This window comes from Corvus brachyrhynchos, unplaced genomic scaffold (genome assembly GCF_000691975.1).
Source record: "Corvus brachyrhynchos isolate BGI_N302 unplaced genomic scaffold, ASM69197v1 scaffold220, whole genome shotgun sequence".
Taxonomy (NCBI): domain Eukaryota; kingdom Metazoa; phylum Chordata; class Aves; order Passeriformes; family Corvidae; genus Corvus; species Corvus brachyrhynchos.
The window spans coordinates 2949373-2956189 of record NW_008236209.1 but is presented as its reverse complement, the minus strand read 5'-3'; the positions used below and the strand labels follow the sequence as shown (position 1 = coordinate 2956189).

General features: G+C 39.9%; 1 long non-coding RNA gene across 1 annotated transcript; it reads right to left on the bottom strand.

Moving 5' to 3' along the window:
- Positions 1-1266: 1266 nt before the first annotated feature.
- Positions 1267-6591, bottom strand: LOC108448537. Its single transcript, XR_001864436.1, has 3 exons — positions 6581-6591; positions 6121-6124; positions 1267-1948 (listed from the first exon to the last, which is right to left on the bottom strand). It is a non-coding gene; the product is annotated as an uncharacterized LOC108448537 (long non-coding RNA).
- Between the last annotated feature and the right edge of the window lie 226 nt (positions 6592-6817).

The following is a 6817-nucleotide window of genomic DNA, read 5'->3' as shown; positions in this document are numbered from 1 at the left end:
GTGCTATAATTCAAAAAAAAAAGTCAGAAGAGTTTGTAATGTTGGTTTTGCCTCTTAGTCCACTAATAGCCCCCTTGGCTCTAATCCTACACTTTTCCCAAAAGGACTGTGGTGCTCTCTCTTCCACTGACAAACAAAGCACATTCTTGGCACCTTTTTGGGACAAGGACTACATTTTAAACTACTGTGAAAACGTAATGAGCACACAGGATCTCAGGTGTGGCAGTCCTTGGGCCTCATACATGCTTAAACATATTCTGGTCTAGAATTTCAACCAACCACACACATGCTCTAATTTCTCTTATCATACAAAGATAAAATACCAGGTATATGCTATACCTCAGATCTTGTCTGTAGTGCACTGAAGACATTAAATTTTGTCTTAATCTCTCAGTAGGATCACTGGGCTTGGACAGAGTCAGTAAAGCACTAAGGGTTCTTCCTTATGCAGACTCTGCCTGCACTCTTACTTCCCCAGAACTGACCTTCCTTGCAGATGAAGAAAAGCACAACCCCTCACTCTGTCTCAGATTTGGCCAACCAGTTCTGTAAATTGTTTTCAGACAGATATACAAATGACTTATTAAGTAATCCCATTTACATCATCAGCCAGAGTTGCCTAAATCATAGTCAGTTCCCAAATGAAGGAATCTTGTTACTTCTGTGGACTAGCACTGCAGCACATACTTCACCTAGTTTTTTAAAACTGCTCTTAGATACTTGAATTTTCTGTTAAACATGAGTGATACACTGGAATCCTTTGGGCTCAAAAAGGGGACTGAAGAACCTAAGAGATTTAGCCAACATCTAAATAGATCAGGGAACATAAACCTGCAGAGACTATACACAAACTCTTCTCAACTAAGAGCTTAAGAGCAGAGCAAACCAATAGGTGGAAGAATCAAAATAAACACAAGATGATTTTTCGGTAATTTTAAGCTCTAAGGAGGAGGCCAATCTATAGAAGCGCACATGGCATCTGCAGTATCACAAACAGACCATTTATATGGAGAATATTACACACAACTGTACAGCAGCAAGGGAGAATAAAGCTAAGAAATCCTCAAAAAGAGTCAGATACTTCCCTGCACCATGAATATGGCACTTCTCAAATGCACACTCATTACATGGAATATACAACACATGTAACCAATACAGCCCCTGTCTGCTACTCTCCCTACAGGAACCCAGTCATGCTCCTGGTGACTGGAGCTCATGTTTGTCCTGAGCACAGCCTTGATTAAAAGTTTACATTGCTGGTGATTTACCAAAATATGAATATCGATATCCAACTGAGACGGACAAAAACTCTTAACAGTTTCGAGTTAGTGTATGTTTTATTTGGCACCAGGCTCTGCGTGGGATGGCTCCCTAAGACACAGGGCCCGATCCAGGCAAACATGATACCTTTTATTTCCACATATTATGAATATCCAAAATACAAAATGCATATTCATAGTGTTGACACCTCCCATTCTCCGCTTCGTATGGAAATGAGCTTACATGTCATTAAGCATGCGTAGCGTGTGATCTGAATGGAGTCGGTGGTCTTGAATTGGGTCAGTGGTCCTAAGGAAGATGAAGTAACTCATCTTCCTCACTCTGACCTTTATGCTTTTCTGAGTTTTAACAATTCTAATTACTTTAGTGACCTCTCAGTTTCTTCTTGCACGACTTTTGGATGGGATCCCACAAAGGGAGGAAATTGGTAATTGTCTTTATTCTATACACCAGCTTATCAATGTTTCTGCTCATTATTCTAAGCACAGGTAAACAAACATGCAAATGACAGATCATCAGTTATTTGGTAATCAGTTACTAACATCTAAAACTCTATTTCAGGTCCAGCTCTCTTAACGATTTTGATTAACCCTCACTGGGCCCAAGCCTACAACTGAAATCCCAAGCCTATGACTAAAATCTTTATGTTTCCTCTAAATCTATGTTTCTTTGGTATAAAAATGAGGGTCAGCAGGTAGTAATGTCAAAACAGAAATCCAATAAAGCTGTAGCAATAAACACTTCCTTTGGTTATGTTGAAAATCAGCCTGTAACATTAAGTGTTTGCTTTTTTGACTTAAATGATCAGAAATTTAATAGTGGGGGGGGTCCCTTTGTTGTTGTTTTTTGTAAAGCAAAACAATTTTTTTTTTTCTTAAATTTTGCTTTCTATATGTCACTGATTCACAAAGTCAACTGGTGGCCCTTCACATCCCACTAAGGGATGCTGCTCTCCAGGTAAGATTTTTAACTCAACCAAATTGATGTGAGAATAGATTACATTTGATACTTTGCCTACTTCAGGGAACATGAACACACTGCTCATCAACCCAACTCTGTGCAGAAGGCAGCCGGACTTAACAGAACCAGAAAGTACCCAGAGAACGCAGTATAAATGATTGATTCCATATGGCAACATAGATGATTCCATTAAAATGAAATTAAATGGATTTCAGGCTACACACCAAAAAGTATTCCACATTTAATTTGGTCTTGTCATGTCATAGCACTAAAACAGAAAAATTCTTATGAAGAACATATTCCATTACCAATTTTTAGAAAGTATATAAACGTCATGACTACCAGTTTAGAATCACCCTGCCTTCCTCTTAAAACTAAAATAAAATCCACTGCAAACAGGCTGGAAATATACAATGACATAGTGCTTACTTCCTGTGTAATTGCAAAGTAATTCTGAAAACAGCCAAAATTATTTTGAGATTCACCAAACATTCTGCTATGCAGATTTACTTGGCACTCTGAAGTACCAAGTAGTTTTACACAAAAACCCCTAACAGCTAGCTAAAAAAGAAATAATCCCTATTTAAGTCATCTTGTTCCTTTTAAAGTTACTTAGTTCGATACTGTACCAGTCTTTGTAGCAGCACCCTGTTGTGTGTGCGCTGTCTAAAATATTCTGCTGTAGCCTAATCATCTAAACACTCTTTGTTTAAACCCTAATCTTCCCCAATTTTTCCCTAACTGCTGAACACCTGCCAAGAGCCCCCATAGTTATCTTTGTGATAGGGAAACAAAGGATGAGACACAGTGTGTGTGTGAAAGAAGGGATGCACATGTGACTGAAACCTCAAAGGATGGCCACACTGCCCATTTGGAGTCTTGCTCCACCTCATCTTCTGTGGCAAGAAACTCAGAAGATAGCACTGAATTGTTTTATTGGAGTTTGAGTGAATAAAATGAAGGCAAGAAAGGAATACAAATCTACATCTACCTGTCTTGCACTCATTACATACTGAATTTCCATTCTGGCCCATTTTTTTCAGGTTTTAATTCCATTACCTTTCTCATACTGGGCACTGTTTCTTCCTGTGCAGAGATCCAACTACTCAAATAAAAGGATTCTGCCCTAAAAGCAGAATAAAAACACACTTCTGGAGAAAAGCTGTATCAGCTCACACATCCTCCACAGAACAGTGGGTTTTAACCAACCACCTTGCTGTTACAAAACATTCAGTTGCTTCAGGGCTTTCAAAAGCTTGTTCTTGTCTCCTGTCACACCACTTTAAGCTACTTTGTACCTCAGAAACAGCACAAGAAATATCCCTTTTCCCCCATTCCTTTGGCACAGCAGCACTGCTAGACTGACACCTCTGCTTCGCTCACCCTGCAGGATGAGCAGGGGGCTCTGAGCTGCTCTAGGCAGCAACAGAAGAGCACAGGACAAATACAAGATACAAATACACAAAAATGCTGCAAAACAGCTCAGATATCAAACAGCTCTGTGGGTCATCTTCTACAAAATGACTCCCATTGCTCAGAAGTTTTAAGGTTGGTTTAATTTCACATTAAGGAACCCATTAAAATAGAGTTCCTTCACTGAAAATTAGTTAGATTTTCCAGCTTAGTATTTATTTCCATTTAATTTCTTAAATTCTTATTGAATTTAAGAATAAATACACTCTCTCATCACACTAAGTTGTTCAAAAGCAAATTCTTTATCCTAAATATAGTCCAAAAGGGATAGAGAGAAGATCCTCATCCCATGCTAGAATTTTTCACCTGATCATGGTACTCTTGCACACAGAAATATCATTATGATTGATTTTCTTCCCTTCTCCCTTCTTGCTTTTTTGTCTAGGCATTTCAAGTCTCTAAACATATTATGTGAACCACAGATTCTCTTTATTCAAAATTCACAGGTTTTGAGAAATCAAATGAAATCTAGAGAAGTTCCAGATTACAGACAGCAACTGTCAATTTTGCTTATGCTTGTAAGATTACCTTTAAGGGAAACATTCCTTAATCAGATTTCATGTGCTTTGCCCATTACATCTCTCCAGTATTGCTGATGTGGGAACTCCCCTGGCAGGAAAAGTTTCTCCTTCAAATACAAAGTGGATTTTTTTTTTAGCTTTTTTTTCCCCACAAAGTTCCTAATCTGTACAACACAAGCTTTTGAATGATGGCAGAACTTTCACAATATTTTTGAAGAAACATTTCAAAGATTGCAAACACGATGCTACAAATAGATTGCCAGGGAATCATAGAATGGCATGGTTTGGAAAGGGCCTTCAAGACTATCTGATTCTACCCCCTGCCACAGGCCAGGACACTTTCCACTATCCCAGGCTGCTCCAAGCCCCGTCCAGCCTGGCCTTGGACACCTCCAGGGATCCAGGGGCAGCCACAGCTGCTCTGGGCACCCTGTGCCAGGGCCTCCCCATCCTGGAAGAGAAGGCTTTATTCACAATATTTAACCTAAACCTACACTCTTCCAGTTTGAAGAGCAAGAAGATGGGCTTCTCCAATTGTAAAAATACACTAGGCAAGCGCAGCCTCACCAAACAGGGGACACAGACCCACAGGATGAAACAGGACCCAGCTGGGAGAGGGACACCTTTCACAGGGTCCAGACAAGGCAAGGTCCAGGCAGACAAGTCAGAAGCAGGACAAGGCAAGGCCAGAGACAGGACTGGGCCCAAGCAATGCACAAATTCCACCTTCCTGCTGGAGACTGGACCAGAGGTGAGCCTGCTGACAAGGAACCTACAAGAGCTCCAAGGTTCTTCCAGGAGAAACAGTCCATAAGCCAGGACAGCAGGAGATGTGTTGGGTTCAGGTATTTCTGTGGCACAGCACAGGCAAGGGCCCCAGACAACAGGCCCCAGGTTATTCTGGTCAGGGCAATTAAGGCTCATTAGAGCAGCCATGGCCTGACACAAACCAGCCAATGCTGCAGCCTCCAGGGCACTATTTAACAAAAAGTGAACAGGGAGCAGTGACTGTTCCCTGTTTCACTGGCTCTCACACCACATCTGTTTCAGTTTAAGTCTGTATCTGTTTCCATTACCAGGATTTTAACTTAGAGCTCTTTGGTAGGGTTCAAAAGGAGCATAAGGAAACTTTTAGCATACTTTTAAGAGCAGACACTTGATCAATCAGAAAACTAATATAAATTACATAACTGGACAGGAAAACAAATTCCAGGCATTATAATTTATCCTGCAAAGGATCTTTAACACACTCATCATCATGAGCCAAGGGACAGAGGAAAGCATGACTCACTCACCACTGATAAGATCTCAAATTAGGATTTAGCCCAAGTAATCACTGAGAAGGCAGAGCAGTCTGAAGTTTTAAACAGAAATGATATTTTCAAATTATACAGTTCCAACTGCAGCTGACTAGGCATTCTACTGCTTGCACCTACTTTCAGTATTAGCTTTCCTGCAGTATTTTCCGTTAAGTATTTTTCTACAGCATGGAATGAGAATGACATCAAGTAGCACAGGTGTGTATCCTGTTACAATATCATTAGATATGCAAATCAGTTAACTCATTATGGAGAAAAAGTGTGTGAATCTATGATGACCATTTCAAAGCAAGCTGTTGTAAGACAAGAACAGGTCAGTTGTAAAGGCTGTTGAGGATATCTGGGTACCAAAAGAGGTTATAAACGAAGGAAAGCACAAAGTATCCATTATGGACTGAGTTTATTTGTCCTATCAGTAGAGAAGGTGGTGACTAACAAAGCCCATCCTGAAAGCACAAGCATCGAAACAGGCAACAAAAGAGCATTTAAATTCTGTGGTTCCCAGAGAGATTCTTTTCATGCACAGGCTTGTTCAGTTAACAGGCAATTCCTGTCTTCACACAAACCAACCTCTGAGCAGGAGAATTGTCCTAGCTGAAGTCCAGTTCCTCAAACGAAGCTCTTCCCCAGTCCTCCCTGTGGTTTCCCTACCTTTACAGGTTGTTAGAATACAATAAGCTCTCCTCTCAAATCATTCAGTTGCCTCAGTCATTAATAAAGGATATTAACAGACACTTTGGAAACTCAAGGAAAAAGAAACACTTTATAAGAAAGATGGTAGAGAAGTAATACAGTTTATCTACACTTTTGCAGAGCTTTAGAGGCAGCCTATTATAAAGAGTAAATCTACAAAGTTACCTTAAAAATATGTGAGTTACTAGAGTAGATTAATAAAAGCAGATTTCAAATCAAAGGAGACTTGCAAGTGGGAATAGTTTAGAAGGAGTACAGCAAGTACAGGAGTGCCACAAGAATCAATATGAATACTGTTCTTTTCACCATCTCCTAAGATTCATGCAATGCTACAGGAACTGCAATGACAATATTCACTTAAAGTACAAAACAGGGGCAGTCAGCATCAAGCAAGGTTTACAATTCACATGCAGAGAGGATTCACTCTGCTACAAAGGGAACAGTGATGGAAAACAAACAATATTTTAATGAGTTACATCCTACAGAGATATACAGCAGAAAGATCTGTTCCCAAAAACAACTGTATTATTCTTTCAATTTGACTATTTAGTTACTAAATTCCTACCAAAG